General features: G+C 35.0%; 1 protein-coding gene across 1 annotated transcript in view; it reads left to right on the top strand.

The window, feature by feature from the left end:
• The window catches only part of LOC127945900 (D(3) dopamine receptor-like), a 138,454-nt gene that overhangs the window by 36,219 nt on the left and 76,085 nt on the right, over nt 1-26,150 (top strand). The window lies entirely within an intron of this gene.

The following is a 26,150-nucleotide window of genomic DNA, read 5'->3' as shown; positions in this document are numbered from 1 at the left end:
TAGCTTTATCATTTTCAAGAGCCAGCATAAAATTAAAACTATCAAAACATATAAATCAAGCTTGCAATTCTTAGTACCAATAATGGCCACCAGATGGTGCTATAGGATTACTTTTAAATAATTATTGTAGAAACAAGTATGATTTAAATCATTCATAGAAATCTTTCAAAGAAAAATAATATGTATTTTATGTATTTTACTGATAAAATAACCCTCACATAATTAGAATAACAAGCTGAAGTATTGTGAACTGTATATTAAGAATAGTTCTTTATAGGCTTTATGGACAGATACGTTTTGAGTGACTCTTGAAGGATCAGCACCACATCCTCTTTTACCACTGTTTAAAGAATGTATCTTACAGAACAGGTGCAAATTAATTTTGAACAGCTTGAATGGTTTTGTCATGGTGATTTTTTGAAATAACAGTAAAAAAGTAACCAGTAAATGTCTTTTATTTTTTTTAAGTGCAGCTTCTAAACACTTCAAAAAATATACACATAGAAGACAAGTCATTCTGAGGAAATATGCATAGTTTCATGACTATACAACACTATATGGATGATAGAAAATTAAAAAACTATCATACATCTGATGTCACTCTGTCCCTCTGTCACTGTGGGTAATGTGTGTGTGTGTGTGTGTGTGTGTGTGTGTGTGTGAAACTATCAGGGAGCATTTAGTCTCCAGTGCCAACATTTTACAGAACTGCCACTTTCCTGGAGTCCCAGAATTACAATGTGTCAGGTTCTGAGAGATCTAAGATTCCAAAAAATGATTTAATTAGAATACCATGAAGTATTGTGAAATACTATATATTAAGACTTTATATATAGGCTTTATGAACAGATTAGAGTGACTCGTGAAGGACCAGCACCACCTCCTCTTGTCCGATGGTTTGAGGAATATATTTTCCTGAATCCGGAATTAAGATTTAGGAGCTCATTTTTATTCCACCTCCTTTCCTGAAAGTCTGTCTTGCAGAATTGACTAAAAATTAATCTTCACATTAATTCCTAATTATTTTGCAATTCTTTTTGTCAGTTCTTCTTAACCTGTTTTTTTCTTCTTCTTTTCTAAACTCATGACCCAGTCAGCATTTTTGTACAATGGTCAAGTCTTAATTTATCCATTTCTGTATTGCATTTGTGTTTGATATTTCTCATGGGTATTTCATAATTTTCGACTTTGAGTTAAAACAGTTTGAGTTAAAACTCTTTTTTAGCGCATTTCATCTGTAAAAGAAAACATGCCTAATAATTCTGCACACATGAATATAAGAAGTTTTTCTCTTCCAGCTTTCCTGGACTATTGTATAGCACTCATAAATGATTAAATAAAAAATAATGGTAGTTATTAAGATTGATATGGTTTGGAATTGGTAAAATGTGCTAGGAAAAAAATCACAATAAAACAATGTTTTAATGTTTAAGTTTGTAATATTAACTGACATGAATGAATGCTATATAAATATTATTCATGTTAACATAATGTTTATAAATGAAATCTTATTGTAAAGTGTTACTAAAGTTATATATATATATATATATATATATATATATATATATATATATATATATATATATATATAGTTCTGTGAATGTGATTTTAAAGTCTAGATGATTCGGATTAACCCTTTAACTGCCATATCCCTTAAAACTTCACTGCCAGAGGGATATTGTGAATGCATGTGCCCGCTGGGCACAGTTTACCTGATGCCACCGGGGGTGGCGATGGCATTGGTGGCTTGAGCCCGCCATCGCTGCTTGCAGCTATATTTATTATTATTTTTCTTCAAGGTTTCGGGGGCTTTTGGGGCCCTTAACATGCTTAAAAAGTCTTGAAAATTGGCACACACATTGGAACCTGCGGCCATTAGGGCCGGGCAGAGACTGATACACGGGCGTGGCACAGGGGCTCTACAGCGCCCCCTGGAATACTGAGGGCCATATATCATACATACTTGCACGTAGACACACGAAACTCGGTACACATGTAGATCTCATCAAACCAAACAACTTTTGTACTGCATGTCATAGGCTCCGCCCAACAGGAAGTTGGATATTTAGGGTTTAGTATTCATATTTTTCGTCAAAGTTGTGGGGGCTTTTGGGGTCCTTAACATACTCAAAAACTCTTGAAAATTTGCGCACACTTTGGAATCTGTGGCCTTTAGGAGCCTGCAGAGGCTGGGACCCGGGCGTGGCACAGGGGCTCTATGGCGCCCCCTGGAACACAGTCATAAATGTTGATGTATAGCTCACACATACTTGCTCGTATTAATATGAAACTCAGTACACATATAGATCTCATCGTGCTGAACAACTTTCGTACTGCATGTCATTCGGCTCCGCCCAACAGGAAGTCAGCTATTTAGAGTTATGTAAAAAGCGCATGCTCTGGAATTTGAAATACTTGTCATAGGTTTTTTTGCCGATTGCCACCAAATTCGGTCAACATGATCTCAAGACATTGGGGATGAAAAATTGCCAGGGGATTTTTGATATCTCGAACGGTTTGCTCGTGGCGAGGTGTTGAAATTATGGCGAGAAATGAGAAACAGGAAGTGTCTAATACCATCCACATACATTTCCTGATTTTAATCAAACTGCATCAGATTATTCGTTGTATGATGTCGATCGCATATATGTGACTATTAGGAGTCAAAGTTATAGCGCCACCAACTGGCAGCAGGAAGTGTGTCATTTTCAAAATGATTTGAATTCAGCATCTTATTTTTACTCGATTTGCTTCAAACTTCATCAGAATAATGTTAAAACACAGCCGATATAAATCTGCTGGGGGGATATTGATATCTAAAAATATTGTTGCCGTGGCAACATGTTAAACTGGAATACTTCTCAGGTGATTTTGAGGCATATAACATGCTTAGAATTTCATCAAACTCAGAACACATATCAGTATTTATGATAACTAGACACTGGCAAAAGTTCATAAGAGGGCGTGGAAGAGGCACTCTATAGCGCCACCTTTTGTCAAAAGTGGGGGGGTTAGTTTTAGCTACAGACACCAAACTCGGTACAAAAATTTTTCTTATCAAGACGGACAACTTTCTAATTCACAGTCATCAGCTACGATCAACAGGAAGTCAGCTATTTTGATTTGAATGTGGATTTTTTTTTACATTTAGCTGTGAATTAATGCATACTGCTCAGAGGAGAGTAACACTATACACACCAAACTTTGTCTACATGATGCCAAAACATTTTAAACAACTTAAATTGCCAATGGATTTTGGATAGCTTAAACGGTTTTGTCGTGGTGATTTTTTTAAATGACAGTAAAAATGGAATTATTAATTTTCCTGCATTTTTAAATTCCAAACACTTCAAAACCTTTTTTCGTACAGAAAAAAAGTCATTCTGAGTAAATATGGATAGTTTCACGACTTTACAACACTGTATGGATAACAGAAAATTAAAAAACTGTCAGACATCTCATCTCACTCTGTCCCTCTGTTTGAGTATATGTGCTTCAGACTTCCATTGTCTGAGAGAAATAGCGCCCCTACAGGTTCAATTCCCGGACTTTTACTTTCACTTTTAAATCGGTTAAAAATACAAATAAATACTTAGATTTAATTCACACTGACAAGCTAAACCAACATATCTGATTATTACCGGTTCAGGGCTCATGGATAAATTATTTCTGGCCAGAGATACGTGAGAAATAGGAGAGATGAATCACTGTGATCACGAGCGTCTGGAGTAAAGAGCTCAGAAAAAACGAATTTATTCCTGTTTTAAAGCTTTTAAAAATAAATTATTACAGCGATATCACACAATCAACCAATTAGAACACACCAAGAGCTAAATTCAGATGTTTTTGAACTGTTTGTGTGAAAATGAATTATTTGCGGCTGCCTATCTGAAACCACCGCCTCCGACCAGCGTGTACAGTGTCGAGCTCAAAACAAACGAATTTATTCTTGTTTAAGAGCTTTTTTAAATAAAATATTACCACAAATGCACACAATAAACCCATTGTAACACTACAAGAGCTAAATGCAGGTGTTTGTGACCCGTTTAAGTGTGCAAGACTATTTGAAAGCGCGACTGGCAGAATAACATATATCTCTCGAGCTGCAGGATTCTGCCTTTCGTCGTACGAACGAACACATCACGGACAAGATTATTTCAAAATACATAATAGCTTGGCGACTATAAACGAAAACAGCCACGTGAACATAAACTGTTGAGAAATAAATCTGAAATGGATCTACTGGATTTTAATATTAAGTGACCGCATATACCAGCTGCTTCTGTCTTCAATTTTGATCCATATAAAAAATGAAACTCATTCATCTTGGCTGCTTTTTTTAATGTGTGTACGTATTTATTTATTTATTTATTTATTTATTATTTTGCTCTAACAAGAATTAATCTATATTTAATTAAATCAATTACATTTTATTTTACATTTGATTTGTCCATTTCTGCATCTAAACGCCTAAAAACCCTAAACATGCTCTATTATACTATTGTTAGCAATTTCTTTATCGTCCAATTTATCTGGTGTACACTTTTATTTTCATAATAAACTTGTTTGTTAGATTATACACAGTTACAGTGGTCTATAATAAATATTGACAGGTTTTATTCAAGCTGTTTAGAATGATTGCAGTAGGCAAATGTTTTGAAATGTAAATAAAATAAAAAAAATTTAAATAAATAAATAAATAAAAAACATTGGAAAAGAATAACTGTTGTACATTTTTATACATTTTGTATAATTTCATAGTTTATGCATTATAGTTATAAAAACAAATAAATTTAGCCACTCACATAAAATCTTATAGGCCTTATCCTTTTCTGACAGTTTTAGGGATTTTTAAAAATCCTAAAAAACCTTATTTGTGCTGCAAATAATAATTTCAAACTCAAACAGTAAATATTCAGTTCATGCTTTATAAAGCCTTGTCCCAATATTAATAGTCAATAGTAAGCAGTTTATAAATACAGCTATAAAAAGCTTGTTCTTGGGTTATAAGCACATTTATTAAAAAGGAGAGTAAAGGGTCAGTTATCTTCCTATGAAAAAAAAAAAAAAAAAAAAAAAAAAAAAAAAACAAACAACAACACAGATTGATACAGAACTCAGAAATTTTATTGTGGATTTATGATAAAATCAGCCTGTAAATGAATTCATACTCCTCCAAGAAGACACAAGTTCACAGCAAACTTTTTTAACATGAAGCTAATATACTGAAGATGTTAAATTGCGAATGGGTTTAGGATAGCTTAAATGGTGTGGCCATAGCGATTTATTAAAGTAACATAAAAAAATACAATCGTTATTTTACTATATCTTTAAAATTTTTCATTCCAACTCTTCATAATTTTTTATATACGTAGAAGTCATCATTTGAAGGAAGCACAGTAAGTTTCATAGCTTTATCATTTTCAAGAGCCAGCATAAAATTAAAACTATCATAACTTATAAATCAAGCTTGCAATTCTTAGTTCCAATAATGACCACCAGATGGAGCTATAGGATTACTTTTAAATAATTATTGTAAAACAAGTATGATTTAAATCATTTATAGAAATCTTTCAAAGAAAAATAATATGTATTTTATGTATTTTACTGATAAAATGGCCCTCACTTAATTAGAATAACAAGCTGAAGTATTGTGAACTGTATATTAAGAATAATTCTTTATAAGCTTTATGGACAGATACGTTTTGAGTGACTCTTGAAGGTTCAGCACCACATCCTCTTTTACCACTGTTTAAAGAATTTATCTTACAGAACAGGTGTGAATGAATTTTGGATAGCTTGAATGATTTTGCGTGGTGATTTTTTGAAATAACAGTAAAAAAGTAACCAGTAAATGTCTTTTATTTTTTTAAAGTGCAGCTTCTAAACACTTCAAAAAAATGTACACATAGCAGACAAGTCATTCTGAGGAAATATGCATAGTTCCATGACTATACAACATTATATGGATGATAGAAAATTAAAAAACTATCATACATCTGATGTCACTCTGTCCCTCTGTCACTGTGGTTAATGTGTGTGTGTGTGTGTGTGTGTGTGTTTGTGTGTGTGTTAAGTGAATTAGGTGTGAAACTATCAGGGAGCATTTAGTCTCCAGCGCCAACATTTTACAGAACTGCCACTTTCCTGGAGTCTCAGAATTACAATGTGCCAGGTTCTGAGAGATCTAAGATTCCAAAAAATTATTTAATTAGAATACTATGAAGTATTGTGAAATACTATATATTAAGACTTTATATATAGGCTTAATTAACAGATTAGAGTGACTCGTGAAGGACCAGCACCACCTCCTCTTGTCCGATGGTTTGAGGAATATATCTTCCAGAATCCGGGATTAAGATTTAGGAGCTCATTTTTATTCCACCTCCTTTCCTGAAAGTCTGTCTTGCAGAATTGACTAAAAATTAATCTTCACATTAATTCCTAATTATTTTGCAATTCTTTTTGTCAGTTCTTCTTGACCTGTTTTTCTCTTCCAGCTTTCCTGGACTATTGTATAGCACTCATAAATGATTAAATAAAAAATAATGGTAGTTATTAAGATTGATATGGTTTGGAATTGGTAAAATGTGCTTGGAAAAAAATCACAATAAAACAATGTTTTAATGTTTAATTTGGAATATTAACTGACATGAATGAATGCTACATAAATATTGTTCATGTTAACATAATGTTTATAAATGAAATCTTATTGTAAAGTGTTACTAAAGTTATATATATATATATATATATATATATATATTGTTCTGTGAATGTGATTTTAAAGTCTAGATGATTCGGATTAACCCTTTAACTGCCATATCATTTAAAACCTCACTGCCAGAGGGATATTGTGAATGCATGTGCCCGCTGGGCACAGTTTACCTGATGCCACCGGGGTGGCGATGGCATTGGTGGCTTGAGCCCGCCATCGCTGCTTGCAGCTATATTTATTAGGGCTCAAGCCCGAAGGGGCGAAGAGCCCTATTGTTTTTCTAAGGATTATTCTTCTTCTTATTATTATTAGGGCTCAAGCCTGGAGGGCGAGAGCCCTATTGTTTTCCTTAGGATTATTTTTTATTATTATTATTATTTTTTTCCAACGTTACGGGGGCTTTTGGGGTCCTTAACATGCTCGAAAACTCTTGAAAATTGGCACACACCTTGGAACCTGCGGCCATTAGGGCTGGGCAGAGACAGATACACGGGCGTGACACAGGGGCTCTACAGCGCCCCCTGGAATACTGAGGGCCATATATCATACATACTTGCACGTAGACACACGAAACTCGGTACACATGTTGATCTCATCAAACCAAACAACTTTCGTACTGCATGTCATAGGCTCCGCCCAACAGGAAGTTGGTTATTTAGGGTTTAGTATTCATATTTTTCGTCAAAGTTGTGGGGGCTTTTGGGGTCCTTAACATACTCAAAAACTCTTGAAAATTTGCGCACACTTTGGAATCTGTGGCCTTTAGGAGCCTGCAGAGGCTGGGACCCGGGCGTGGCACAGGGGCTCTACGGCGCCCCCTGGATCACAGTCAGAAATGTTGATGTATAGCTCACACATTATCACACATATGCATATGAAACTCAGTACACATATAGATCTCATCGTGCTGAACAACTTTCGTATTGCATGTCATAGGCTCCGCCCAACAGGAAGTCAGCTATTTAGAGTTATGTAAAAAGCGCATGCTCTGGAATTTGAAATACTTGTCATAGGTTTTTTTGCGGATTGCCACCAAACTCGGTCAACATGATCTCAAGACATTGGGGATGAAAAATTGCCAGGGGATTTTTGATATCTCGAACGGTTTGCTCGTGGCGAGGTGTTGAAATTATGGCGAGAAATGAGAAACAGGAAGTGTCTAATACCATCCACATACATTTCCTGATTTTAATCAAACTTCATCAGATTATTCTTTGTATGATGTCGATCGCATATATGTGACTATTAGGAGTCAAAGTTATAGCGCCACCAACTGGCAGCAGGAAGTGTGTCATTTTCAAAATGCTTTGAATTCAGCATCTTATTATTACTCAATTTGCTTCAAACTTCATCAGAATAATGTTAAAACACAGCCTATATAAATCTGCTGGGGGGATATTGATATCTAAAAATATTGTTGCCGTGGCAACATGTTAAACTGGAATACTTCTCAGGTGATTTTGAGGCATATAACATGCTTAGAATTTCATCAAACTCAGAACACATATCAGTATTTATGATAACTAAACACTGGCAAAAGTTCATAAGAGGGCGTGGAAGAGGCACTCTATAGCGCCACCTTTTGTCAAAAGTGGGGGGGTTAGTTTTAGCTACAGACACCAAACTCGGTACAAAAATTGTTCTCATCAAGACGGACAACTTTCTAATTCACAGTCATCAGCTACGATCAACAGGAAGTCAGCTATTTTGATTTGAATGTGGATTTTTTTTTTACATTTAGCTGTGAATTAATGCATACTGCTCAGAGGAGAGTAACACTATACACACCAAACTTTGTCTACATGATGCCAAAACATTTTAAACAACTTAAATTGCCAATAGATTTTGGATAGCTTGAACGGTTTTGTCGTGGTGATTTTTTTTAAATGACATTAAAAATGGAATTATTAATTTTCCTGCATTTTTAAATTCCAAACACTTCAAAACCTTTTTTCATACAGACAAAAAGTCATTCTGAGTAAATATGGATAGTTTCATGACTTTACAACACTGTATGGATAACAGAAAATTAAAAAACTCTCAGACATCTCATCTCACTTCTGTCCCTCTGTTTGAGTGTATGTGCTTAGACTTCCATTGTCTGAGAGAAATTGCGCCCCTACAGGTGCAATTACCGGAGTTTTAGTTTCTCTTTTAAATTGGTTAAAATACAAATAAATACTTAGATTTAATTCACACTGACAAGCTAAACCAACATATCTGATTATTACCGGGTCAGGGCTCATTAATAATTGATGTGTGGTCAGTGATACGTGAATAACACAAGAGATGAATCACCGCTCTGAGCATGAGCGTGTGGAATGACGAGCTCAGAAAAAACGAGTTTATTCTTGTTTTATAGCTTTTACAAATAAAATATTGCAGCGATATCACACAATTCACCAATTAAAACACACCAAGAGCTAAATTCAGATGTTTTTGAACTGTTTGTGTGAAAATGAAATATTTGCGGCTGCCTATCTGAAATCACCGCTCCGATCAGCGCGTAGTGTTACGAGCTGAAAACAAACGAATTTATTCTTGTTTAAGAGCTTTTTTAAATAAAATATTGCCACCGATGCACACAATACACCAATTATAACACAACAAGAGCTAACTGCAGGTGTTTGTAACCAGTTTAAGTGTGCAAGACTATTTGAAAGTGCGACTGGCAGAATAACATATCTCTTGAGCTGCAGGTTTCTGCCTTTCGTTGTACGAACGTACTGGATTTGAATATTAAAGTGACCACATTTACCACTTGCTTCTGTCTTCAATTTTAATCTATATATATAAAAAAGGAAACTCATTCGACTTGGCTGCTTTTTTAATGTGTGCGTACTTATTTATTTACCTTTTTATACATTTTGTATAATTTCATAGTTTGTGTATTACAATTATAAAAACAAAAATAAATTTAGCCACTCACATAGAAATAGCTTAGGCCTTATCCTTTTTCTGACAGTTTTAGGGATTTTTAAAAATCCTAAAAAAAACCTTATTTGTGCTGCAAATAATAATTTCAAACTCATTTGATACTGACCTCTGACATCCTGTGACATGATATTTATTTGAATTTACATAATGTCATGGATGTAACAGTAAATCTGTTCAGCTCACAGATCAAGACTAAGCTGTAATGCAAGCAGAACTTTCACAAATGCTTGTAGGTCAATAAAATCATTACAAAACACTTAAAAATCATTTAAGGGATTTGATAACACTGTAAAATAATGTCTAATTTGTTAACATTAGCAAATGCATTGATAACACTTTATAATAACTGCACTCATTAGTAAATAGTCAGTTCATGCTTTATAAAGCCTTGTCCCAATATTAATAGTCAGGAGTAAGCAGTTCATAAATACAGCTATAAATAGCTTGTCCTTGGTTTATAAGCACATTTATTAAAAAGGAGAGTAAAGGGTCAGTTATCTTCCTATGAAAAATAAAAGATAAAAATAAACAAACAACAACACAGATTGATACAGAACTCAGAAATGTTATTGTGGATTTATGATAAAATCAGCCTGTAAATGAATTCATACTCCTCCTCATACTACTCCATACTCCTTTTTCAACATGATGCCAATATACTGAGATGTTAAATTGTGAATGGGTTAAGGATAGCTTAAATGGTGTTGCCATAGAGATTTATTAAAGTAACATAAAAAAAAAACAATAGTTATTTTACTATATCTTTAAAAATTTTCATTCTAACTCTTCATAATTTTTTTATATAAGTAGAAGTCCTCATTTGAAGGAAGCACAGTAAGTTTCATAGCTTTATCATTTTCAAGAGCCAGCATAAAATTAAAACTATCATAACTTATAAATCAAGCTTGCAATTCTTAGTACCTATAATGGCCACCAGAGGGAGCTATAGGATTACTTTTAAATAATTATTGTAGAAACGAGTATGATTTAAATCATTTATAGAAATCTTTCGAAATAAAATAATATGTATTTTAGGAATTTTACTGATAAAATGACCCTCACTTAATTAGAATAACAAGCTGAAGTATTGTGAACTGTATATTAAGAATAATTCTTTATAGGCTTTATGGACAGATATGTTTTGAGTGACTCTTGAAGGATCAGCACCACATCCTCTTTTACCACTGTTTAAAGAATTAATCTTACAGAACAGGTGTGAATGAATTTTGGATAGCTTGAATGGTTTTGTCGTGGTGATTTTTTGAAATAATAGTAAAAAAAGGAACCAGTAAATGTCTTTTTATTTTTTTAAAGTGCAGCTTCTAAACACTTCAAAAAAATGTACACATAGAAGACAAGTCATTCTGAGGCATATTTCCTCAGAATGACTGGTCTCATTACAATAGTTTCATGACTATACAACACTATATGGATGATAGAAAATTAAAAAACTATCATACATCTGATGTCACTCAGTCCCACTGTCACTGTGGGTAATGTGTGTGTGTGTGTGTGTATGTGTGTGTGTGTGTGTGTGTGTTAAGTGAATTAGGTGTGAAACTATCAGGGAGCATTTAGTCTCCAGCGCCAACATTTTACAGAACTGCCACTTTCCTGGAGTCTCCAGAATTACTCGGTGTCAGGCTCTGAGAGACTTAAGATTCCAAAAAATGATTTAATTAGAATACCATGAAGTATTGTGAAATACTATATATTAAGACTTTATATATAGGCTTAATAAACAGATTAGAGTGACTCGTGAAGGACCAGCACCACCTCCTCTTGTTCGATGGTTTGAGGAATATATCTTCCAGAATCCAGGATTAAGATTTAGGAGCTCATTTTTATTCCACCTCCTTTCCTGAAAGTCTGTCTTGCAGAATTGACTAAAAATTAATCTTCACATTAATTCCTAATTATTTTGCAATTCTTTTTGTCAGTTCTTCTTGACCTGTTTTTCTCTTCCAGCTTTCGTGGACTATTGTATAGCACTCATAAATGATTAAATAAAAAATAATGGTAGTTATTAAGATTGATATGGTTTGGAATTGGTAAAATATGCTTGGAAAAAAATCACAATAAAACAATGTTTTAATGTTTAAGTTTGGAATATTAACTGACGTGAATGAATGCTATATAAATATTGTTCATGTTAACATAATGTTTATAAATGGAATCTTATTGTAAAGTGTTACTAAAGTTATATACATATATATATTGTTCTGTGAATGTGATTTTAAAGTCTAGATGATTCGGATTAACCCTTTAACTGCCATATCCTTTAAAACCTCACTGCCAGAGGGATATTGTGAATGCATGTGCCCGCTGGGCACAGTTTACCTGATGCCACCGGGGTGGCGATGGCATTGGTGGCTTGAGCCCGCCATCGCTGCTTGCAGCTATATTTTTTTTTATTTTTTATTAAACCTTCCGGGGGTTTTTGGAGGCCTTAACATGCTCAAAAACTCTTGAAAATTGGCACACACATTGGAATCTGCGGCCATCAGGACGCCACAGAGACTGGGACCCGGGCGTGGCACAGGGGCTCTACAGCGCCCCCTGGAACACCGTCAGAAATCTTGAACCATAGCTCACACACACTTTCATGTATTTATATGAAACTCAGTACACTTATAGATCTCATTGAGCCGAACAACTTTCGCACTCTATGTCATAGGCTCCGCCCAACAGGAAGTCAGCTATTTAGGGCTGTTTATAAAAAGCATGCTCTGGAATTTGATATACTTGTCATAGGTCTTTTACTTGATTGCCACCAAACTTGGTCAACATGATCTCAAGACATTGGGGATGGAAAATTGCGAGGGGATTTTTGATATCTCGAACGGTTTGCCCGTGGCGAGGCGTTGAAATTATGGCGAGAAATGAGAAACAGGAAATGTCTAATAACATCCACATACATTTCCTGAATTTGATCAAACTTCATTGGTTTGTTCGTTGTATGATACTGATCGTATATATGTGACTATTAAGAGTCAACATTATAGCGCCACCAACTGGCAGCAGAAAGTGTGTCATTTTCCAAATGCTTTGAATTCAGCATCTTATTTTTACTCTATTTACTTAAAACTTCATTAGAATAATGACAAAACACGGCCGATGTAAATCTGTTGTGGGGATATTGATATCTGATATAGTGTTGCCATGGCAACGTGTCAAACTTGAATGTTCTGTTATGGTGAGTTTGAGGCAGACAACAAGCTCAGATTTACATAAAACTCAAAACACATATCAGTATTAGTGATAGCTAGACAATGGCAAAAGCTTTTAAAAGGGCGTGAAGGAGGCACTCTATAGCGCCACCTTTTGTCAAAAGTGGGGGGGTTAGTTTTAGCTACAGACACCAAACTTGGTACATAAATTGTTCTTTTCAAGACGGACAACTTTCTAATTCACAGTCATCAGCTACGACCAACAGGAAGTCGGCTATTTTGATTTGAATATTTAAATTGAGCTCTGATTTAATGCATACTCCTCACAGGGGAAGTACACTATACACACCAAACTTTGTCTACATGAAGAAAAACCATTGAGGAACTTAAATTGCGAACGGATTTTGGTTAGCTTGAACGGTTTTGTCGTGGTGAATTTTTGAAATGACAGTAAAAAGGGAAACATTAATTGTCTTGTATGTTTAAATTGCAGCTTCCAAACACTTCAAAGCATTTTTTTATACAAAGATCAAATCATTTTGAGGAAATATGCATAGTTTCACGACTTTACAACACTGTATGGATAAAAGAAAATTAAAAAACTGTCAGACTTCTCAACTGACATGATCTCACTCTGGCCACCCTGTCTGTGTGAGGGAAGGGAGGGGGAGAGGGAGGGGGAGTGTGAGGGGGTTGGTGACTGTGACAGTGTGTGTGGACTGTAGGGAGGGGCTGTCTGGCAGAGAGAGAGACAGAGAGACCTAATCATCCCTTTAATAATCAGGAAAAAAAAAATCTGTATTTTAAATTGTTATTGTTTTTGTTGTTGCTAATGGTGGTGTTTTTTCCTTTCATTACAGGTTAAGAAATCTCTTAGGCCTTATCCTTTTCTGACAGTTTTAGGGATTTAAAAACATCCTAAGAACCCTAATTTGTGCTGCAAATAATAATTTCAAACTCATTTGATACTGACCTATGACAACCTGTGACGTGACATGACATTTATTAATCTCATGGATGTAACAGTAAAACTCTTCAACTGACAGATAAAGCTGTAATGCAAGCAAAACTATTTCACAAATGCTTATAGGTCATTAAAATCATTACAAAACACTAATACATTATTTAAGGATTTGGTAACACTGTAAAATAATGTCTAATTTGTTAACATTATGCAGTATAACATAGTATGCAGTCTTCGTAGGGCACCAACTCCCAGAGGGGGCACCATCCCAGTTGCTCAAAAAAAAAAAAAAAAAAAAAAAACATGCGTCATTCTCCCATCCGCGCTCGCGACCGCTCACACCTCATGTTTGCGGCTGAATGTTCGTAATTGATGGATGGACATCTATGCCTGGGTATAGGACATCAGCAATCCGGCACAGAGAAAAGAAAACTAAAGAAAATAAAACAGGCATAAAGTTGTCTTGACATTGGACTTTCTAGAGTCTCAAATTTAGGGAAGGTCTCTAAAGTTACATGTGATATTGTTATACACTTTTCTAACGTCAGTAGCATTTGAAGAGAATGACTTACAGTCATAAAAACAACTGTAATTGTTCATCTAGGTGACAGCTATAATGCACAATTAAATTGAATGTTTGATATTTATTACAACAAACTGTAAGTCATATGTAAATTATGCAACTTTTTCACATGGGCTCAAATGCAAATTTGAAGCTCAATAGCATTTGAGAAGAAAGACTTGCAGTCACAAAGCAATTGTAATGTGTTCATATAGGTGTCAGCTACAATGCACACCTTATACATTTTTTATAAATATTAAAATAAAGTGTTACTAAAGTTATATATATTGTTCTGTGTATGTGATTTCAAAGTCTAGATTGGTCGGATTAACCCTTTAACTGCCGCATCCCTTAAAACTGATTGTCAGAGGGTTACTGTAAATGCTTATGCCCGCTGGGCACAGTTATCCTGATGCCACCGGGGTGGCGTTGCACCGATGGCTTGAGCCCGACATCGCTGCTTGCAGCTATATTTAGGGCTCAAGCCCGAAGGGGCGAAGAGCCCTATTGTTCTTCTAAGGATTATTCTTGTTATTATTATTATTTTTATTTTTTATTAAACCTTCCGGGGGTTTTTGGGGGCCTTAACATGCTCAAAAACTCTTGAAAATTGCTACACACATTGGAACCTGCGGCCATCAGGACGCCACAGAGACTGGGACCCGGGCGTGGCACAGGGGCTCTACAGCGCCCCCTGGAACACAGTCAGAAATCTTGAACCATAGCTCACACACACTTGCATGTATTTATATGAAACTCGGTACACTTATAGATCTCATTGAGCCGAACAACTTTCACACTTTATGTCTTAGGCTCCGCCCAACAGGAAGTCAGCTATTCAGGGCTGTTTAAAAAAAGCATGCTCTGGAATTTGAAATACTCCTCTGAGGTTTTCAACCCGTTCGCCACGAAACTCGGTGAACATGATCTCAAGACATTGGGGATGAAAAATTGCGAGGGGATTTTTGATATCTCGAACGGTTTGCCTGTGGTGAGGCGTTGAAATTATGGCGAGAAATGAGAAACAGGAAATGTCTAATAACGTCCACATACATTTCCTGAATTTGATCAAACTTCATTGGTTTGTTCGTTGTATGATACAGATCGTATATATGTGACTATTAAGAGTCAACGTTATAGCGCCACCAACTGGCAGCAGGAAGTGAGTCATTTTCAAAATGTTTTGAATTCAGCATCTTATTTTTACTCGATTTACTTAAAACTTCATCAGAATAATGACAAAACACGGCCGATGTAAATCTGTTGTGGGGATATTGATATCTAATATGGCGTTGCCATGGCAACGTGTCAAACTTGAATGTTCTGTTATGGTGAGTTTGAGGCAGACAACAACCTCAGATTTACATGAAACTCAAAACACATATCAGTATTAGAGATAGCTAGACAATGGCAAAAGCTTTTAAAAGGGCGTGAAGGAGGCACGCTATAGCGCCACCTTTCGTCAAAAGTGGGGGAGTTAGTTTTAGCTACAGACACCAAACTTGGTACATAAATTGTTCTAATCAAGACGGACAACTTTCTAATTCACAGTCATAAGCTACGATCAACAGGAAGTCGGCTATTTTGATTTGAATGTGTATTTTTGAGATTTTACAGTTGTGAATTAATGCATACTCCTCACAGGGGAAGTACACTATACACACCAAACTTTGTCTACATGAAGAAAAACCATTGAGGAACTTAAATTGCGAACGGATTTTGGTTAGCTTGAACGGTTTTGTCGTGGTGAATTTTTGAAATGACAGTAAAAAGGAAAACATTAATTGTCTTGAATGTTTAAATTGCAGCTTCCAAACACTTCAAAGCATTTTTTCATACAAAGATCAAATCATTCTGAGGAAATATGCATAGTTTCACGACTTTACAACACTGTATGGATAAAAGAAAATTAAAAAACTGTCAGACTTCTCAACTGACATGATCTCACTCTGGCCACCCTGTCTGTGTGAGGGAAGGGAGGGGGAGAGGGAGGGGGGAGTGTGAGGGGGTTGGTGACTGTGACAGTGTGTGTGGACTGTAGGGAGGGGCTGTCTGGCAGAGAGAGAGAGAGAGAGAGAGACCTAATCATCCTTTTAATAATCAGGAAAAAAAATCTGTATTTTAAATTGTCATTGTTTTTGTTGTTGCTAATGGTGGTGTTTTTTTCCTTTCATTACAGGTTAAGAAATCTCTTAGGCCTTATCCTTTTCTGACAGTTTTAGGGATTTAAAAACATCCTAAGAACCCTAATTTGTGCTGCAAATAATAATTTCAAACTCATTTGATACTGACCTATGACAACCTGTGACGTGACATGACATTTATTAATCTCATGGATGTAACAGTAAAACTCTTCAACTGACAGATAAAGCTGCAATGCAAGCAAAACTATTTCACAAATGCTTATAGGTCATTAAATTCATTACAAAACACTAATACATTATTTAAGGATTTGGTAACACTGTAAAATAATGTCTAATTTGTTAACATTAGTATATGCAATGGTAACACTTTATAATAATTGCACTCATTAGCTAAGCATTAGTAAATAGTTCATGATTATAAAGCCTTTTCCCTTAATAATAGTCATTATTAAGCAGTAATACATCTATAAATAAATTGTTCTTGGTTTAAAAGCACATATATTACAAAGGAGATTAAAGTCTCAGTTGTCTTATAAAATAAATAAATAAACACAACCCAGTTTGATTCAGAATTCAGAAATATTTATTTCAAGATGCAATAAAAGGAAACTGTACACTTGAATAGCTTTTATGCGATTCTTGAAGGATTAGCATCACCTCCTCTTGTACGATGGTTTGAGGAATATATCTTCCAGATAGTACCGCCGCTCCCTATATGCATAGTATGTAGTCTTCGTAGGGCACCAACTCCCAGAGGGGGCACCATCCCAGTTGCTCCAAAAAAACAAAAAAACATGCGCCATTCTCCCATCTGTGCTCGCGACCGCTCACACCTCATGTTTGCGGCTGAATGTTCGTAATTGATGGATGGACATCTATGCCTGGGTATAGGACATCAGCAATCCGGCACAGAGAAAAGAAAACTAAAGAAAATAAAACAGGCATAAAGTTGTCTTAACATTGGACTTTCTAGAGTCTCAAATTTAGGGCCGGTCTCTAAAGTTACATGTGATATTGTTATACACTTTTCTAACGTCAGTAGCATTTGAAGAGAATGACTTACAATCATGGAGGTGACAGCTATAATGCACAATTAAATTGAATGTTTGATATTACAACAAACTGTAAGTCATATGTAAATTATGCTACTTTTTCACATGGGCTCAAATGCAAATTTGAAGCTCAATAGCATTTGAGAAGAAAGACTTGCAGTCACAAAACAATTGTAATGTGTTCATATAGGTGTCAGCTACAATGCACACCTTATACATTTTTTATAAATATTAAAATAAAGTGTTACTAAAGTTATATATATTGTTCTGTGTATGTGATTTCAAAGTCTAGATTGGTCGGATTAACCCTTTAACTGCCGCATCACTTAAAACTTGATTGTCAGAGGGTTACTGTAAATGCTTATGCCCGCTGGGCACAGTTTTCCTGATGCCACCGGGGTGGCGATGCACTGATGGCTTGAGCCCGACATCGCTGCTTGCAGCTATATTTCTTCTTCTTATTAGGGCCCGAGCACCGATGGTGTGAGGACCCTCTTGGAATTGCTCCGTTTATTATTTAGGGCTCAAGCCCAAAGGGCGAGAGGCCTATTGTTTTCCTTAGGATTATTTTTTATTATTATTATTATTATTTTTTTCCAACGTCTCGGGGGCTTTTGGGGCCCTTAACGTGCTTAAAAAGTCTTGAAAATTGGCACACAGATTGGAACCTGCGGCCATTAGGGCCGGGCAGAGACTGATACACGGGCGTGGCACAGGGGCTCTACAGCGCCCCCTGGAATATGGAGGGCCATATATCATACATTCTTGCTCGTAGACGTATGAAACTTGGTACACATATAAATCTCATCAATCCAAACAACTTTTGTATTGCATATCATAGGCTCCGCCCAACAGGAAGTTGGCTATTTAGGGTTTAGTATTCAAATTTTTCGTCAAAGTTGTGGGGGCTTTTGGGGTCCTTAACATACTCAAAAACTCTTGAAAATTCGCGCACACTTTGGAATCTGTGGCCTTTAGGAGCCTGCAGAGGCTGGGACCCGGGCGTGGCACAGGGGCTCTACGGCGCCCCCTGGAACACAGTCAGAAATGTTGATGTATAGCTCACACATACTTGCACATATTCATATGAAACTCAGTACACATATAGATCTCATCGTGCCGAACAACTTTCGTATTGCATGTCATAGGCTCCACCCAACAGGAAGTCAGCTATTTAGAGTTATGTAAAAAGCGCATGCTCTGGAATTTGAAATACTTGTCATAGGTTTTTTTCTCGATTGCCGCCAAACTCGGTCAACATGATCTCAAGACACTGGGGATGAAAAATTGCCAGGGGATTTTTGATATCTCGAACGGTTTGCTCGTGGCGAGGCGTTGAAATTATGGCAAGAAATTAGAAACAGGAAGTGTCTAATACCATCCACATACATTTCCTGATTTTAATCAAACTTCATCAGATTATTCGTTGTATAATGTCGATCGCATATATGTGACTATTAGGAGTCAAAGTTATAGCGCCACCAACTGGCAGAAGGAAGTGTGTCATTTTCAAAATGATTTGAATTCAGCATCTTATTATTACTCGATTTGCTTCAAACTTCATCAGAATAATGTTAAAACACAGCCGATATAAATCTGCAAGGGGGATATTGATATCTAAAAAATTGTTGCCGTGGCAACATGTCAAACTGGAATACTTCTCAGGTGATTTTGAGGCAAATAACATACTTAGAATTTCACAAAACTCTGAACACACATCAGTATTTCTGATAGGAACTTAAATTGTGAATGGATTTTGGATAGCTTGAATGGTTTTGCCGTGGTGATTTTTTTAAATGACCTTACAAAGGGAATCATTATTGTATTTTTAAATTGCAGCTTCCAAACACGTCAAATAATTTTTTCATACAGATGAAAAAGTCATTCTGAGGAAATATGCATAGTTTCACGACTTTACAACACTGTATGGATAACAGAAAATTAAAAAACTGTCAGACATCTCATCTCACGCTGTCCCTCTGTTTGAGTATATGTGCTTCAGACTTCCATTGTCTGAGAGAAATAGCGCCCCTACAGGTTCAATTCCCGAACTTTTACTTTCACTTTTAAATCGGTTAAAAATACAAACAAATACTTAGATTTAATTCACACTGACAAGCTAAACCAACATATCTGATTATTACCGGTTCAGGGCTCATGGATAAATTATTTCTGGCCAGAGATATGTGAGAAATAGCAGAGATTAATCACCGCTGTGATCACGAGCGTCTGGAGTAAAGAGCTCAGAGAAAACGAATTTATTCCTGTTTTAAAGCTTTTAAAAATAAATTATTACAGCGATATCACACAATCAACCAATTAGAACACACCAAGAGCTAAATTAAGATGTATTTGAACTGTTTGTGTGAAAATGAAATATTTGTGGCTGCCTATCTGAAATCACCGCCTCCGATCAGCGCGTACAGTGTCCAGCTCAAAACAAACGAATTTATTCTTGTTTAAGAGCTTTTTTAAATAAAATATTACCACAAATGCACACAATAAACCCATTGTAACACAACAAGAGCTAAATGCAGGTGTTTGTGACCTGTTTAAGTGTGCAAGACTATTTGAAAGCGCGACTGGCAGAATAACATATCTCTCGAGCTGCAGGATTCTGGCTTTCGTCGTACGAACGAACACATCACGGACGAGATTATTTCAAAATACATAATAGCTTGGCGAATATAAACGAAAACAGCCACGTGAACATAAACTGGATCTACTGGATTTGAATATTAAAGTGACCATATTTACCACTTGTTTCTGTCTTCAATTTTAATCTATATAAAAAAGGAAACTCATTCGACTTGGCTGCTTTTTTAATGTGTGCGTATTTATTTATTTATCTTTTTATACATTTTGTATAATTTCATAGTTTGTGTATTACAATTATAAAAACAAAAATAAAATTAGCCACTCACATAGAAATAGCTTAGGCCTTAACCTTTTTCTGACAGTTTTAGGGATTTTTAAAAATCCTAAAAAAACCTTATTTGTGCTGCAAATAATAATTTCAAACTCATTTGATACTGACCTATGACATCCTGTGACATTATATTTATTTTAATTTACATAATCTCATGGATGTAACAGTAAATCTGTTCAGCTCACAGATCAATACTAAGCTGTAATGCAAGCAGAACTTTCACAAATGCTTATGAGTCATTTAAGGATTTGATAACACTGTAAAATAATGTCTAATTTGTTAACATTAGCAAATTCATTGATAACACTTTATAATAACTGCACTCATTATTAAATAGTCAGTTCATGCTTTATAAAGCCTTGTCCCAATATCAATAGTCAGTAGTAAGCAGTTTATAAATACAGCTATAAATAGCTTGTCCTTGGTTTATAAGCACATTTATTAAAAATGAGAGTAAGTTATCTTCCTATGAAAAATAAAAGATAAAAATAAACAAACAACAACACAGATTGATAGAGAACTCAGAAATTTTATTGTGGATTTATGATAAAGCCTGCAAATGAATTCATACTCCTACTCATACTACTCCATACTCCTTTTTCAACATTATGCCTATATACTGAGATGTTAAATTGTGAATGGGTTTAGGATAGCTTAAATGGTGTTGCCATAGAGATTTATTAAAGTAACATAAAAAAATACAATAGTTATTTTACTATATCTTTACAATTTTTCATTCTAAATCTTCATAATTTTTTATATAAGTAGAAGTCCTCATTTGAAGGAAGCACAGTAAGTTTCATAGCTTTATCACTTTCAAGAGCCAGCATAAAATTTAAACTATCATAACTTATAAATCAAGCTTGCAATTCTTAGTACCTATAATGGCCACCAGAGGGAGCTATAGGATTACTTTTAAATAATTATTGTAGAAACGAGTATGATTTAAATCATTTATAGAAATCTTTCAAAAAAAAAAATGAATTGTATATATTTTACTGATAAAATGACCCTCACTTAATTAGAATAACAAGCTGAAGTATTTTGAACTGTATATTAAGAATAATTCTTTATAGGCTTTATGGACAGATAACGTTTTGAGTGACTCTTGAAGGTTCAGCAGCACATCCTCTTTTACCACTGTTTAAAGAATTAATCTTACAGAATAGGTGTGAATGAATTTTGGATAGCTTGAATGGTTTTGCCGTAATGATTTTTTGAAATAATAGTAAAAAAGGAACCAGTAAATGTCTTTTTATTTTTTTAAAGTGCAGCTTCTAAACACTTAAAAAAAAAATGTACACATAGAAGACCAGTCATTCTGAGGCATATTTCCTCAGAATGACTGGTCTCATGACCATAGTTTCATGACTATACAACACTGTATGGATGATAGAAAATTAAAAAAAACTATCATACATCTGATGTCACTCAGTCCCACTGTCACTGTGGGTAATGTGTGTGTGTGTGTGTGTGTGTGTGTGTTAAGTGAATTAGGTGTGAAACTATCAGGGTGCATTTAGTCTCCAGCGCCAACATTTTACAGAACTGCCACTTTCCTGTAGTCTCCAGAATTACTCGGTGTCAGGCTCTGAGAGACTTAAGATTCCAAAAAATGATTTAATTAGAATACCATGAAGTATTGTGAAATACTATATATTAAGTCTTTATATATAGGCTTTATGAACAGATTAGAGTGACTCGTGAAGGACCAGCACCACCTCCTCTTGTTCGATGGTTTGAGGAATATATCTTCCAGAATCCAGGATTAAGATTTAGGAGCTCATTTTTATTCCACCTCCTTTCCTGAAAAGTCTGTCTTGCAGAATTGACTAAAAATTAATCTTCACATTAATTACTAATTATTTTGCAATTCTTTTTGTCAGTTCTTCTTGACCTGCTTTTTTCTTCTTCTTTTCTGACCTCATGACCCAGTCAGTATTTTTTGTACAATGGTCAAGTCTTAACTTATCCATTTCTGTATTGCATTTGTGTTTGATATTTCTCATGGGTATTTCATAATTTTCGACCTTACAGTTTGAGTTAAAAGTCTATTTTAGCGCATTTCATCTGTAAAAGAAAACATGCCTAATAATTCTGCACACATGAATATAAGGAGTTTTTCTCTTCCAGCTTTCCTGGACTATTGTATAGCACTCATAAATGATTAAATAAAAAATAATGGTAGTTATTAAGATTTATATGGTTAGGAATTGGTAAAATGTGCTTGGAAAAAAATCACAATAAAACAATGTTTTAATGTTTAAGTTTGGAATATTAACTGACGTGAATGAATGCTATATAAATATTGTTCATGTTAACATAATGTTTATGAATGGAATCTTATTGTAAAGTGTTACTAAAGTTATACATATATATTGTTCTGTGAATGTGATTTTAAAGTCTAAATGATTCGGATTAACCCTTTAACTGCCATATCCTTTAAAACCTCACTGCCAGAGGGATATTGTGAATGCATGTGCCCGCTGGGCACAGTTTACCTGATGCCACCGGGGTGGCGATGGCACTGGTGGCTTGAGCCCGCCATCGCTGCTTGCAGCTATATTTATTATTATTTTTTTTATTTTTTATTAAACCTTCCGGGGGTTTTTGGGGGCCTTAACATGCTCAAAAACTCTTGAAAATTGGCACACACATTGGAATCTGCGGCCATCAGGACGCCACAGAGACTGGGACCCGGGCGTGGCACAGGGGCTCTACAGCGCCCCCTGGAACACAGTCAGAAATCTTGAACCATAGCTCACACACACTTGCATATATTTATATGAAACTCAGTACACTTGTAGATCTCATTGAGCTGAACAACTTTCGCGCTCTATGTCAAAGGCTCCGCCCAACAGGAAGTCAGCTATTCATGGCTGTTTAAAAAAAGCATGTTCTGGAATTTGAAATACTTGTCATAGGTTTTTTACATGATTGCCACCAAACTCGGTGAACATGATCTCAAGACATTGGGGATGAAAAATTGCGAGGGGATTTTTTATATCTCGAACGGTTTGCCCGTGGCGAGGCGTTGAAATTAGGGCAAAAAGTGAGAAACAGGAAATGCCTATTAACATCCACATACATTGCCTGAGTTTGATCAAACTTCATTGGTTTGTTCGATGTATGATACCGATCGTATATATGTGATTATTAAGAGTCAACGTTATAGCGCCACCAACTGGCAGCAGGAAGTGAGTCATTTTCAAAATGCTTTGAATTCAGCATCTTATTTTTACTCGATTTGCTTCAAACTTCATCAGAATAATGACAAAACATGGCCGATGTAAATCTGTTGTGGGGATATTGATATCTTATATATTGTTGCCATGGCAACGTGTCAAACTTGAATATTCTGTTATGGTGATTTTGAGGCAGATAACAACCTCAGATTTACATGAAACTCAAAACACATATCAGTATTCTTGATAGCTAGACAATGGAAAAAGCTTTTAAAAGGGCGTGGAAGAGGCACTCTATAGCGCCACCTTTTGTCAAAAGTGGGGGGGTTAGTTTTAGCTACAGACACCAAACTCGGTACAAAAATTGTTCTTATCAACACGGACAACTTTCTAATTCACAGTCATCAGCTACGATCAACAGGAAGTCAGCTATTTTGATTTGAATGTGGATTTTTTTTTTACATTTAGCTGTGAATTAATGCATACTGCTCAGAGGAGAGTAACACTATACACACCAAACTTTGTCTACATGATGCCAAAACATTTTAAACAACTTAAATTGCCAATGGATTTTGGATAGCTTGAACGGTTTTGTCATGGTGATTTTTTTAAATGACAATAAAAATGGAATTATTAATTGTCCTGCATTTTTAAATTCCAAACACTTCAAAACCTTTTTTCATACAGAAAAAAAGTCATTCTGAGTAAATATGGATAGTTTCACGACTTTACAACACTGTATGGATAACAGAAAATTAAAAAACTGTCAGACATCTCATCTCACTCTGTCCCTCTGTTTGAGTATATGTGCTTCAGACTTCCATTGTCTGAGAGAAATAGCGCCCCTACAGGTGCAATTACCGGACTTTTACTTTCACTTTTAAATCGGTTAAAAATACAAATACATACTTAGATTTAATTCACACTGACAAGCTAAACCAACATATCTGATTATTACCGGTTCAGGGCTCATGGATAAATAATTTCAGGCCAGAGATACGTGAGAAATAGGAGAGATGAATCACCGCTGTGATCACGAGCGTCTGGAGTAAAGAGCTCAGAGAAAACGAATTTATTCCTGTTTTAAAGCTTTTAAAAATAAATTATTACAGCGATATCACACAATCAACCAATTAGAACACACCAAGAGCTAATTCAGATGTTTTTGAACTGTTTGTGTGAAAATTAAATATTTGTGGCTGCCTATCTGAAATCACCGCCTCCGATCAGCGCTTACAGTGTCGAGCTCAAAACAAACAAATTTATTCTTGTTTAAGAGCTTTTTTAAATAAAATATTACCACAAATGCACACAATAAACCCATTGTAACACTGCAAGAGCTAAATGCAGGTGTTTGTGACTCGTTTAAGTGTGAAAGACTATTTGACACCGCGACTGGCAGAATAACATATATCTCTCGAGCTGCAGGATTCTGCCTTTCGTCGTACGAACGAACACATAACGGACAAGATTATTTCAAAATAGCTTGGCGAATATGAACGAAAACAGCCAATTGAACATAAACTGTTGAGAAATAAATCTGAAGTGGATCTACTGGATTTGAATATTAAGTGACCGCATATACCAGCTGCTTCTGTCTTCAATTTGAATCTATAAAAAAAATGAAACTCATTCATCTTGGCTGCTTTTTTAATGTGTGTACGTATGTATTTATTATTTTGCTCTAACAAGAATTAATCTATATTTAATTAAATCAATTACATTTTATTTTACATTTTATTTGTCCATTTCTGCATCTAAACGCCTAAAAACATAAAACATGATCTATTATACTATTGTTAGCAATTTCTTTATCGTCCAATTTTTCTGGTGTACACACTTTTATTTTCATAATAAACTTGTTTGTTAGATTATACACAGTTACAGTGGTCTATAATAAATATTGACAGGTTTTATTCAAGCTGTTTAGAATGATTGCAGTAGGCTAATTTTTTTAAATGTAAATCCAAAAAAAAAAAAAAAAATTAATAAAAAACATTGGAAAACAATAACTGTTGTACTTTTTTTATACATTTTGTATAATTTCATAGTTTATGCATTATAGTTATAAAAACAAATAAATGTAGCCACTCACATAGAAATAGGCCTTATCCTTTTCTGACAGTTTTAGGGATTTTTAAAAATCCTAAAAAACCTTATTTGTGCTGCAAATAATAATTTCAAACTCAAAAAGTAAATAGTCAGTTCATGCTTTATAAAGCCTTGTCCCAATATTAATAGTCAGTAGTAAGCAGTTTATAAATACAGCTATAAATAGCTTGTTTTTGGTTTATAAGCACATTTGTTAAAAAGGAGAGTAAAGGGTCAGTTATCTTCCTATGAAAAATAAAAAAAATAAAAATAAACAAACAACAACACTGATTGATACAGAACTCAGAAATTCTATTGTGGATTTATGATAAAATCAGCCTGTAAATGATTTCATACTCCTCCAAGAAGACACAAGTAGTTCACACCAAACTTTTTTTAAC

This window comes from Carassius gibelio, chromosome A24 (genome assembly GCF_023724105.1).
Source record: "Carassius gibelio isolate Cgi1373 ecotype wild population from Czech Republic chromosome A24, carGib1.2-hapl.c, whole genome shotgun sequence".
Classification (NCBI taxonomy): domain Eukaryota; kingdom Metazoa; phylum Chordata; class Actinopteri; order Cypriniformes; family Cyprinidae; genus Carassius; species Carassius gibelio.
Note: the sequence above shows the minus strand (reverse complement) of the source record. Positions and strands in the feature narration are given on the sequence as shown.